The 13,283-nt window shown below is 43.1% G+C and overlaps 1 protein-coding gene across 1 annotated transcript in view; it reads right to left on the minus strand.

Annotated features, from left to right (window-relative positions):
• The window catches only part of SLX4IP (SLX4 interacting protein), a 188,803-nt gene that overhangs the window by 111,498 nt on the left and 64,022 nt on the right, over positions 1–13,283 (minus strand). The window lies entirely within an intron of this gene.

Below are 13,283 nucleotides of genomic sequence, written 5' to 3' on the forward strand. Positions count from 1 at the left end.
AGCAAGAATCTGACTTGTTATAAAATATCCCAGAATTGACACATGCAAACAAACACACATCTTAGAAGGCATAATGTTCATTCCTGAATGCTGCCAATGCACAGGAATTTCTCTTCTGGAACAGGCCCCAGAGTAAGTTTATAAGCCTCACAGTCATACCTCAGTTTGCGCAGTAACATTAACTAATCTATCTACTGTAGTCAATAGCTTGTTATTTTCTCTGAATCTAAAATCTAAATCTCCCCTCAAAGATTAAAAACTTACCAGTATCTACATGTTGTGTGTATGTGTATGTACATGCGCAGCCAACCATCCAAGCAAGGCACTTGCAAGGCCAGGTACCACAGTGCAGATAAAAATAGCCTCAAGAAGCAAGAAAGAGATTTCAGGTGACTAACAGTAAAACCAGGTGTAAAGACTTTATTGCTCTTAAAATATCGGCTTTAAAGAACAAACTAGCCCTGGCCAGGTAGCTCAGTTGGTTAGAGCGTTGTCCTGATACACCAAGGTCGTGGGTTCGATCTCGTCAGGGCACATACGAGAATCAACCAATGAATGCATAAATAAGTGGAACAACAAATCAACATATTTTTCTCTCTCTCCCCACCCGCCCCCCATCCTCCCTTCCCTTCTCTCTCTGAAAATCAGCAAACATCCTGGGGTAAGGATTTTTAAAAAAGAGAACAAAATAATTGATATTCTGATACCAAACAGAGCTAAAATGATAATATGTGCAAATGTCTTACATTTTCAACTACACAACAAAGTTTTCAAATTAAAAAAAAAAGATACCATTCAAGTATAGTAATCAGGCATGTGAACTGATGAGCTATGCTTATGTTATGAATTTTATTCAGAAGACATCATTTCCTTCCAAATACTTGAGAAATATCAGTCTCCTAAGTCCTTAATTTATGCACATTATAATTGAAAGTGTTTTGACTGGAATTCATTTGGAGTAAGGAGCCAAGACTATTTTAAATACACCAAAACAAAATACAATGGGTACTTACACTACTGGATGTGTCCTTTTTATAAAAAAAAAAATATGTTTTTTACTGATTTGAGAGAGAGAGAAAAGGAGAGAGAAAGAGAAACACTGATTGGCTGCCTCCTGCATGTTCCCTACTAGGAATCGAGCCTGCAACCCAGGCATGTGACCTGACCGGGAATCGAACTGGCAACCTCTCGGTGCATGGGATGATGCTCAACTTACTGAGTCGCACTGACCAGGGGAGTTCTTGTTTTAATCAGTGTTTCTGCACTTCTGAAAGCAACTGTATTATTCCAAATGCACACCTGTTTCACCAGGAACAATTCCTTTAAAAAATGCTGTAACTTAAAAATAAATGTAAATTCAATCTAATACAATACACATCAACATTTGATTTTTCCCTCCAAAGACAATGGTATTTTATTTATTTTTTAAAGATATATTTTAGTGATTTTTTTTTACAGAGAGGAAGGGAGAGGGATAGAGAGTTAGAAACATCGATGAGAGAGAAACATTGATCAGCTACCTCCTGCACACCCCCTACTGGGGATGTGCCTGCAACCAAGGTACATGCCCTTGACCGGATTGAAACCTGGGACCTTTCAGTCCACAGGCTGACACTATCCACTGAGCCAAACCGGTTAGGGCTAGATAATGTATTTTAAAAAACATGTCAAGAGGCGTCAAATTCAAACAACCCACATTCCCATTCCTAATCAAAGAGCAAGATCTTAGGGCCACAAGACCTGTGTTCAGATGCTGGTCTTGCTGCTAACCCCCCTCACAATCACTTAACCTGACACACAGCCGACGCACCGCAGTGGTGGATACTCCTCCCCAACCTAAAAGTATTAAAGTGCAGAGAAATGCGCAAAGCTCTAGGCCAGTGGTCGGCAAACTCATTAGTCAACACAGCCAAATATCAACAGTACAACGACTGAAATTTCTTTTGAGAGCCAAATTTTTTAACCTTAAACTATATAGGTAGGTACATTGTTATTAACTTAATTAGGGCACTCCTAAGGCTTAGGAAGAGCCACACTCAAGGGGCCAAAGAGCCGCATGTGGCTCGCGAGCTGCAGTTTGCTGGCCGCAGCTCTAGGCTAATAGTCCCTTTATTTCTATTGCTCCTTTTTACATTAAAAATTACTTTCAGAATATGCTCTTTGTTTTTAAGCTTATAAACTTCAACCCCTCAACACTGCTTCGAAGAATTTCTCTCAATTTGATGAAAGTTAACTTGACAGTGAAGAAATACATTTTTACCACATTAAAACCCCCGTGTGGCCCATTAAAAGTGTTCAGGATTATTAGTACAGTTATTAAATGTTTAATGCATTATACAGAGGGTGATCTTTCCGTGCTATGAAAACTTTAACTTTGGTATGCTCCAACCAGAACGCTCAAACATGAAAGCTAACTGTTTGCAGATTTTTGCACTTGGTGCCCTAACATCACATAACATGTGGACTACAAGAGAAAAGAACTTAGCTAAGAGCTTAGCAGAAGAGAGGAAAAAGTTGGGGAAGGAGTCAGGCAAACAGGAAACATCCTCTCATTTGTCCTCATGCCAAAATGAACTTAGACAATTGTCCTGGGGCAACACAGAAAATCTGGGAAAACACAGCAACTCCAATACACCTCGAAGAATACATGTTAAAAAGCTGGGGCCAGGAGGCATACCAACTGGTTCTCCACTCTCACTTCCCACTCCAGGGAGGCGTTTTATAAGCAAACCTACAGGCACCATTCTTTGCACTTTTTTTTTGAGTGAGTAGTTCCCAAAAGCTCAAAATGACCGTCCATATTGTGATTAGGGTCACTGCTCTGGAAGCTGTACAAAAAAATACCACCCAGAAATAATAAGAGTTGATGGGAATAATTTTTAAAGATTTCCTTTTGGCACAGGTTTATCTAAAAAAAGGCAACTCCCTTTAAAAATTATATACAACTTGATGTTCTCTTTAAATCACTGAGCTAGAAATATAGGGGTCTAACCTATCAGAATCAGGAGACAGTGGACTCTCTCCACTGTCCCAGGGAAATGCACATCTTAATTCCCAGGCAGATGCTGTGCTGAACACTCGCTTCTTTACTCAGCTGCAGAGGAGTAATAACCAGTGAGAAACAAAGCCAGGATTCTCTTGTCCTTCTCACCCTTCAACCCTGAGTAGGCCAGAGGCAGTTCTCATGTAAAAAGTGGGCTCCAGGCCCTCCTCACGCCCTATCTCTCTCAAAGTCCAAGGATGCCCTAGGTCCACCTGGTATCTTTTGGCTTCAAGTTCCTCCAATGCCCTGAGGCTTCTGCCAACCAGAAGGCCTAAGGATTTTGCATTTCCTTTACTCCCACTGAAAGGTCCCACCTAACACTCGCTGGCCTCTGTAGTGTTCATAGTTAAGATGAACAAGGTGGGAGGTGACCTCTGACCTCAAGTAAAGAGCACAGTTCCACCTCATCCCAATTCTGTCCTGCTTACATTTATTTTATAATTTATTTTACAATTATTTTATACTTGATCATCCTCAGTGCTTGGGTTCTGGGGTCAGACAATCCAGGTCTGAATCCAATACAACCCTTAGCTCTGTGACACTGGACAAATTTCCTATTCCTCTGTGCTTTAGTTTCCTCATCAGCAAAATGGGGATAATAACCATACTTAACTCATGGGATTAGAGGATATTTCCTGAGATAGTGTAGATGAAACCCTCAGTACAGTGCCCAGCAATAGGCAGTACCACAAAAAGGTGGGCCATACTCCTCTGGGAGGTCTCTGTACCCCTCCCTCCCAAAACCTCCCTTCACTGCCAGGCCCTCTTCCTGTACTGGAACATCACAGGAATCTTATGATGGAAAGGTCACCTGATACAGAAAGATACAAAATAACTGCAGGACAGAAACCAGAGTTTCTATCTCCTCTTAGTCTCATTAATAACCTTAAAGTAACATAACACTAGGGTAACAAAATATTAAAGTATTGACAAAGACACTTTTGAAACTGAAAGGGGTGCTCTTAATAATTATTCCAAAATCACTAGGACTGCCCTACTTAACACTCACCTGTAAACACTTTCTCATCCTCAAGGAAAACCCATTAAATACAAACTATGATCCAGGTTCCAAACCAGCTGCTGCCTGTTTTTGTAAATAAATTTTTACTAGAACACAACCATGCTCATTTGTTTACATACTGTCTCTGTCTGCTTTTGTCAACAATGGCACAGTTAAGTTGATGCAACAGACTGTATGATCTGCAAAGCCTAAAATATTTAGTTATCTACCTCATTACAGAAAGGGTTTGCAAACCTCTCTTCTAAGCTCAAGTAATTCAGAGACCCTGCCTTCCAAGCCCACAGTCCTGTGTGCTATTCTCTGACAAGAATAATATAGCAAATGATTTCTCTTACGGTAAACATGGATTTTTATGTGGTAACTCCATATATAAAGTGAAACTAAAAAATTTATCAAAAATACAGCTTCCTCGTGGGCACCAAGTTTTCCAAGGATTCTGTCAACAAGGAAGAATCTGAAGAAAATAGGAATACCCGAGCGTCACATTTAGGAATATTACTGTATATGGGATGTTCAAAGGAACACAACTATTTAATATGGAAGTAGAACAGGTGTGGGTTGGGAAGGACAGGACTGTGGCCTTGGGACACAGGAAGGGCAGTCACCGGAAGCGCTGGAGCCAGCATGCTGTGGTGACTCCGTGCTCTGCTCCTGCGTGAGGCCACCTACCTGGGGTCCTCACCTTCTCCAGGTCTCATCTATGAAACTGGGGCGGTAACAAACCTTCCTCACAGGCAGATGCAAGCAACAAATGAGATGGAAAGTGCCCAGCTGCTGTAGCTGCTTTAATTCAATTCGTCACTTGTTTTACCGTTATTGTTGAAGAGCTAGGAGACGTATTCTGTTGACCAAATTAAACCAACCAGGAGTAGATTTTGGGTGTGCAGATTTCAGCACAACTTAAGGCAAAGTCTTATCACCTTCCTGCCTGCCTGGTAGTCAGAAGAACAGATGTTCTCATAACATGGAGAGTTCTAAATCCCTGACACCGCCCCTTAAGTGGCGTGAAACTAAACCAGAGAGGATGCAGAGGGGACCACAGAAGCGTGATTCATTTGTACTGTAATGTTTCTTTCTCCGTGACTATGTTTAAGAAAATTTTAGGAGTGCCTGGAAGGTGAGTACATATCATCTTATTGATAGGGAAATATGACACACCAGAGATTAAATAGACGTCAGCAAATAATTGCAAATGTTTTATGTTTTAAAGGATCATCGGCAACTCAAAACAGAGTAAGAAAACAAGCTGGTTCCATTTTGCCAGAAAGGTGAATGGAAGGGCAAGAACGCAGCAACAAGTGCCACAATGCTGGTGGATTAACCCAGGAAGTGTTCTGGCCCCGAACAACAGAGCCCGTGGTTTTGGCTGGCAGGATCCTGCAGATGCACACTGTGCGCATTTCCTGCTGGGCCCATTCAACCTGGGCCCATTGATAATTTGCCAGGTGCCTGAGGGTAGGCCTTGGCTCCCTCTCACCACAGCCTGCCTTATCGTTAGTGGACCCGAACAGGCTCCGACTCACTGATCAGGGCAGCTGGGAAGATAGCCGACTTTATAATGGGCCTACAGCCCCAGCTGTGTTAGTCAAGATGAAAGATAAGTGTGGCCACAAGAAGTATAGACACATGCACTCCTTACTGCCCTAAGGGGTGGAGGGTAATTAATTCATGATTTTAATACAAATCAAGATGTTTACTTTTTCAATGGAGGAGCAGGAAGAGGAGGGAAAAGCATGAGCTTGCTATAGAAAATCACAGTTGAAACCCTGAAAATAAGGCCACTGAGGCTGGTGTGGCTGAATGGATAAGGAATGTGGACTGCTAGCACACACACAGTCTGTTTTCTTCTTGAAGTATTAGTATAAATGCCTTCTCATAAAGTTACTGAACCTTCCATGCCACCCATCTCAAGTCCTCTCCCCCAGGTTGGACAGGCGCTGGAATATGCATAACAACTGCTACTCCTTTGTGTGGTACTTTACAGTTTGTAAAGCACAACCGCATACAGAAACTAGTATGGTGAGTAGTTCTACTCCCATTCTTGCAGATGAGGAAACAGGCTCAAAAAAGATGAGTGACTTGGCCTATGACTCACGCTAAAGAGGGCAGCAGCCTTGGGCTCAGTGGTTAGAGTGTCACCCCTGCACCAAGGCTTCAGGGTTCGATTCCCAGTCAAGGGCACGAACCTGGGTTGTAGTTTCAATCCCCTGGCCCAGTTGGGGTGCGTATGGGAGGCAATCAATCAACCGATTGATGTATCTCTCTCACATTGATGTCTCTCTCTCTCTCTCTCTCTTTCCCTCTCCCTTCTCCCTCCCTCCCTTCCACTGTCTCTAAAAATAAATGGATAACACATCCTCAGATAAGGATTTAAAAAAGAAGGAAGGGAGGGATGAAGGGAGGGAGGAAGGGAGGGAGGGAGACAGCAGTCTGCCAATTCACAGCCCTTTTATCAATAAGACATCTTTTCAAAGCTGGAATCCTCAGAAAGGGTAGGGGAAGAATGAAGTGGAGAAAGAGGGAAGCAGGAGCATTAGGCCCTTTCCCAGACTTAATTTTCTCATGCTGTTCTCATACCCTGCTGGGTGTGTATGATTTTCCTCAGAGTAGCAAAATGAACCCTGAGGGGTCAAGTCCAAGATCATACCAGGACTGGCCGACAGCACTAACTCCAGGATGTATCCCCCGCCCCAAGGTTGTCTGGAAAGCAGATATGGAGGCATCAAAATAAGAGAAACTCGAGGCAGCTCTGCACCAGGATGAGGTGCTCACCAGCTTTGGAGAACGGGGTGCAGAGCCCAGGCAGAAGCAATGGCAGGGGACACAGTGAGAACTGACCAGGGGAGCAGTCAATGGGGTGGGAGGAGAGTGAAGGGATGAGACAGTCAGGAGAACCTAGCACAGTATCTCTTAACAAGTGACCTCAGACACAAGCTTATCCACTGCAGCAGGCAGAGTCAAAGCTCTAGAAAACCAATCCAAGAGCAGTCACAGGGAATATACTGGTCAGTGCTTTGCAGTTCAATCTTTGATTTGATGGAAAGAGGAGGGAGGAAGATGTTCAACCCTAATGAAACAAAAGCAACTTAGCTTCTGGGAGCAGCACCTGCCTCCTCTCTCCCTCCAAGCCCAGGCACCCACCTGCACGGCCATGCTCTCAATGCCACCTGATAGAACTGACACTTCGGAGACCCTTTCCCTGTGCTTCTCAGCAGTGTCTAGAAATCCAGCAGGAGGCAAACATCAGAGTTGGAATCTGTGTTGGAGATTCCATGTCCGCCCTCCCAGCCAGACCACATTGGCTGCAAGGCCAGCACAATGAGCTACAACGACCATGCAGCTCCTCTACATCTCCCTGCCATGCATCCTGGTAACACTGGCCACCTTGCCATATCACTGGGCCAGGGGCTCTCCCCTGACTTCCCTGAAGTATGAATTGCCTGCAAGTGCTGTCTGTAGGAGGCAGAGAGAGCTATGTAGACCTGTGTGGGGCGCGGCTGCAGCGTTTTGGACAGGTTCAACCTTGGACTGAGGAGAGGGCACAGTCCTCTCGTGGCCACGTGCAAGTCCCAGCTTGGAGGGCAGAGCCCGCCCAGCACAATTATAGCCAACAGCTGTAGTTGTGAGCTTGAACCTGTGGTCCAAACACGTGGCCCCACGTGCCTGAGTGATGTGGGCTTGGTAGAGTTCAGGTGCATGTAGATGAGTAGGGTTGAAACCAATGAGAATGCTGTAAACATCTTGATCATGCCCTTACTTTGCCTCGTGGCATCTGCTATAAAATAAAGACACGGCTTGTGGGCGCTGGCGCTGTCCATCAGAGGGGCAGCGTCCCACCAAGACGCAGCTTCATTCTCTTGTCTGTCTTTTCTAAACCTTTCATTACCCCCACTCAGGGTCACTGAACCAGGCTGAGTTGGCATGGTATGCCATGGCCGTGCCGCTCCCCGCAGACCTGGCCATGAATTCCAACTCTACCAAGTGATAGCTGAGTCATAGTTGCCCTATCTAAAAATGGAAATACTGATTCTTATCTCAAAAGGTTGCAATAAAGATTCAATGAGATTGCATCTGCTAGAATCTGGTACTTTCCATGTAGCATGTAGCAACCACTGAGTAAACATTAGCTCTATATTTTCTCCCTCTTCACCCAATATTGGGGAGGTGGACTGGCCTGGCATAACGTGGGGCACACAAGGTAACAATCATCGCCCTCCCTCCTTCTCCAGCCCTTCACTCTGTTTTGCTCCTATGTCAGGCTTCATTTCAGAACCTGATAAATGAACACACAACACATATCAACAGCAACCACACAGAGTGGAATTAGAGCTTAAACAATGACTGTGTTCTAAATTCACCAAGAATGACTGTATTAAAAATTAACTCTAAAAGTATCTTAAATAGAAAAAGAAAGCAGTTCCTGCTGAGCCCATTCAACCTGGGCCCATATAGAGGCACTGTCTCTATATAAGTCAATATGATGTGGCCAGTTTTTTCCCCTCTCCAGCACTGGAACAACCACTTTCTTTGGTTAAGTTGGCTTGCATTTAGGGACCACATGGTTAAAAAAAAAAAGTGATCCTATAATATCACTTTGGTGGCACCATACTCAGCCTTGTGAGGTGTGTGGTAGTGTGGGCCATGCAGCTTCTGTCTATTGTGTCCAGGGAAGTTTATGGTTTCTTATCTTACCTCCCTGACCAGAATTGCTTCTGCCCTTACCCCTGCTACCCCATCACCACCACTGTTACTATTACTCTCTCCACCTCCTTTCCCTTTCATCATCTCGACCATTAGTAGTAACGGCTCTGAAGTCAGACTAGGTTCAAATCACAACTCCAGCATTAATTATCTGCGACCTTAAAAAAATTAACTATCATATTTGACCTTGAATTTCTCTAATAGTAAATGCATAACACTTACCTCAAAGGATTACATCATGATAAACTCCAATAGCAGAATCAAATACGTATCAAACTGTGATATCCACTACATGGATGGCACATAGTCAGGAAAATGACCAGTTAACATTTTGAGTATTATCTTTTTTTGAAAAAAAATTACAATTTTAAAAAATATAATTTCAATTTTTAATAATTTAAAGTGAATACTAATTTGTAAAAATAATTTATTGGCATTCTGGAAATTTTATAAATTACAGAAAGAAAATAATAAAAAGAAAGCCCTCCAGAAAAAAAATGGAAATCTCATTTCGGAGTATTTCCTCTCCAGTCTATATTCTCTTTAAACTTTTTGTATAGTTAAGGTCATACTGTATAAAATGTTTATACTGTTGTTGTTTTTTTCCTTACATTTAAATTCTGCCTGTTTGACTTAATTTGGTGACATTAGGCTCAAAAATGACTAGCAACTTTATCAATACTCTTGTTATTAACAACTCTGGATATATCATTTTAATGGCTCAATAATATTCAATTACATGGCAGTATCACAATTTACTCATCAACCCAATACTGGACTAGCTGTTAACTATTTTTCACTATTGTAAATAAGGCTGCCATGAACATCTTCCTGGATAAACCTTTGTCCCCACAGTGACTAGATTCCAAACCACTTTTTCTAACCAGTAGAAAATCTGTTGTTCACTAAGGGGATATCCCTGAAAGCTTGGGGAACAAGGCAGAAAAGAGAGACCACCACTTTACACTGCGGCCAAAGCTGTGCCACTCCCCAGCCACCATGCTCAGATACATCAATCCCACAGGAGAGCACCTTTGACCATGGTGGCCAGACTGGCCCACAGCAGCCACAGACTCCGAGATCTCGGTCAAGTCATTTTCCATTCAAGCCTTCGTTTTCTTCAGCTGTAAATCTAGAAGCTGGAATGAGGTTATTTCAATATTACCCACCACCTTTATAACTGAACAACTGGTTTGAGACAAAAAGAATAAGATTTAGAGACCCAGTAGTGACTTCCCTCAACAATTATAGTAGGATTTCTCTAATGTTGAATCACAACCTGAGGCCAACCATCGCGGCAGTTACTGAAAGGCCTGTGGCCTGAGCCCTCAGTCAGACCCTGTGGGAAGAATCTCGGAAAGAGAAATGAAGGCCTGGCTTGGCGGGGAAGGGAGAACATGAATCCACTGCAGAGAGTACATAATGCTTACAGGGCCACACGGCAGCACTGCTTTTAGCATGGGCTATCTGTTAGAAACCACATGTCCAAACGTGTTTGCTGGTCAGTATCAGGCTGTCAGGCTGGGAAGTCTAACAGACTCCTTGAGTTAGGCCCCGAGGCCCACAGAGAAACCTCAGCAGAGAGCCACTCACTTGAGTCTTCTTTGGCCTCACCCAGAATTTACTTAATTTGATTATCTGCTTTCCCAGGCCACAGCAGATGGGAAACTCATAAGTCAGGAATGAGAAGTGGGACTGAAAAAAAGTTATAGAGGCAGACTGACCGACAACCGCAAGGGAGAGTTGGTGACTGATGGAGAACGAGGACTGAAAAAGTGAGCAAAAGCAGGCAGGAGGGTAATTTTAGCAAAGCAGTCAGGGGTCATACTGTATGACAAGCTGTTGGTGGCCCCTGGGAGCATTAATGGATATAGCTACTGGTGTTCAAAAGAACATCATTTAAGAAGATGGGGAAATCTAAATCTGCAAGACATTTAGTTATTTCCATCAGAAGTGTTTCAAATTAAAAAAGGATAAGCTTTAGTTATCTGGAAGAGTCACCCATGTTGCCTAATGAAGTACCAGGAGAAAAAACAAATTGATTCAGGACAAATCATGTTAAAGGGATGCCCATACAAAGGAGGGTTTTTAGTAGCCTGGGGAAAACTTGGAGTGGGGTAAAAGGGGGCAAAAAGGGAGAAAATGGGAGACATCTGTACTACTGTAAAAAATAAATAAAATAAAATAAAATAGGGTTTTTCAGGGCTGGATGGTTGGAGGCTCTGCCCATATCAGCATTGTGCCCAGCACTGTGTTAAGCCCAAGCTGGGAGCTCGCTGAGCAGGGCTGATGCTCCACAGCAGGGTTCGTGTGGGCAAACACTACTGCTCATTCTGGCCAGGAAGTGTTGGGCTATAGTGCCTGCCACTCACCTCTTTGAGCACACTGGCTCTCCTCTCTACTTTCCCCTTCCCTAGATACAAACCAGAAGCAGAGGATCTGCTATAAAATTATTGGGTCAACTCACGACATGGTACTACTGTAATTAAAATGACTACTGTAATTAAAAAGAACTTTCATACACATATACCTGGTACATTCATCTCATAGCACACATAAACCAATTGCTAAAATTCTGCAGCACTCCAAAAAATATATTATACTTTTTGCCGATCTGACCAAAAAGATGTATAATTTTAACTCATTCACGCCAAACGGCTACTGTGTTGGCTGTTGTCCTTTTTTGTATTTGACAATCTAAGGGAAAAGAGGTCAGTGCCCCTGACTAAACAGTCAGGCACTGCATGTTTAAAAAATTCTTGCAGCACACAGGTTGAAAATCAGTGATCTATTCAAATACTCCCTGCTGTGCTGTGCCTAATATCGGCCAGCGCAGGCTGAGCGGCTAGGACTCAGTGGTGATGGAGCAGATGGAGTCCCGGCCCTTGTAACGCTTCGGTACCTCCATGTGGTTTATTCTGCATTCTTCTTCCATGTGAGATCTTAGTAGACAGGTAGAGGGGAGTGTTTCATCTCAGTCTACGTTTTGTTTTACTCAGAGTAAAACCTACCCCTGGCCCCAGTCCACAGGACCTTACCTGAGAGATCTCCTCTCTCCCCTTCCATCCCCTCTAAGTTTCTCCCCACTTTCATAGGCAGCACAGTGGCCTCTTTCTTGTCTTAGGCCCTTTGTCCTTGACTAGCACACCCTTGCCTAACTCTTCACAAGAAAGCCTCTTCAGACCCTTTGGGTTTTCATTCAAATCTCACCACCTCACTGAAAGGCCTTCTCTGCATATCTATGTCTAAAACGCCCACCCCATCATGCTGTCACGCCATCAGACATGCTCTCATATTTATATCCTTAGTATGTGTTGATCACTCCGCTCCAGCCACACTTAACCTTGCTATTCTCACACACACTGGCCTCCCAGGGGCCTAGAACATCTCCCCCCAGACACCGAGGAGCTGACTCCCTCCCCTCTCAAGCCTTCTCACTGAAGCTTTCCTGGATTACCAATTTAAAACCGCAGCCTGTCCACTCTCCCTGCTCACCCCTTCAGATACCTTTTATCTTGTTTTACTTTACTAACACACTATATAATTTAAGTATTTATTATTGTTATTACTCATAGCCTATCTCCTGCATTAGAATATAAGACCCCCAAGAAAAGAAATTTTTGTTTGTTTTGTTCACTGACCTATATTAAATCTCAACATTGTCCTCAGTAAACATCGATGTTGAACAAACCCATTTCAGAGCAATCACAAATATCATCCTTCTTGTGTACCTGATTACGCACTTACTGTTTCCCCTGAGACAGCCAGAGAGCAAAAGCAAGCACCGTGAGGCACATCCTGTCTTACTTAATCGGCATGCCCAGCACAGAAAAAAGAAATCGGACACACGGAGGTGCTCAGTAAATATTTGAAACAAAAGAAGAGGCTGTCAGGCTGGATCCAAAGTGAGTTTTTCTATAAAAGGACTTCATGGCAAATTCAGCTACCCATTTTCCTCTGATTCTCTGGAAGAATCTAAGCCATCTGAGAAGGAATCATTATTTTAAGTAGCATAATCATGACACAAAAATAATTATTTCACTTATTCCACATCCCAAATTTGGAAGTCAACTTCAGACTGTTAATTGCTGCCTAAATCCCAGTAGTAAACAAACCAGCTTTGCATTTTATATGTTACCATGAGGCGCTCCAGGTTTGCTCTTTCCAGCCAAAGAAATGTTGACACAGTTGCACACCAAGTTTCAACATGCTGATCATGTTAAAATAGTGCACAAGAAATATTTTTCCACTTTATAAAAAGCCAGACTGTTTACATGCTTAAGTGGCCAGAGACTTTGCTATCTGTGTGTGGTCCTGAAGTTTCAATATCATAACCAGGAACACGAAGTGGAGCAACATGCAACAAACCAATTGATGTAGTTCCACGGCCAAATTCGGAATCAAGATGTTACTAACATCATAAGTGGGCAGGATAAATTAGCAAGAACTAACTCATAAATGGGTAGATTAAAGGGGGGAGGGGCTTTAAAAATAAATTTATATAACTAGGTTATGTTT

The sequence above is a fragment of the Myotis nattereri genome, assembly GCF_964212035.1.
Source record: "Myotis nattereri genome assembly, chromosome: 8".
Lineage (NCBI taxonomy): Eukaryota > Metazoa > Chordata > Mammalia > Chiroptera > Vespertilionidae > Myotis > Myotis nattereri.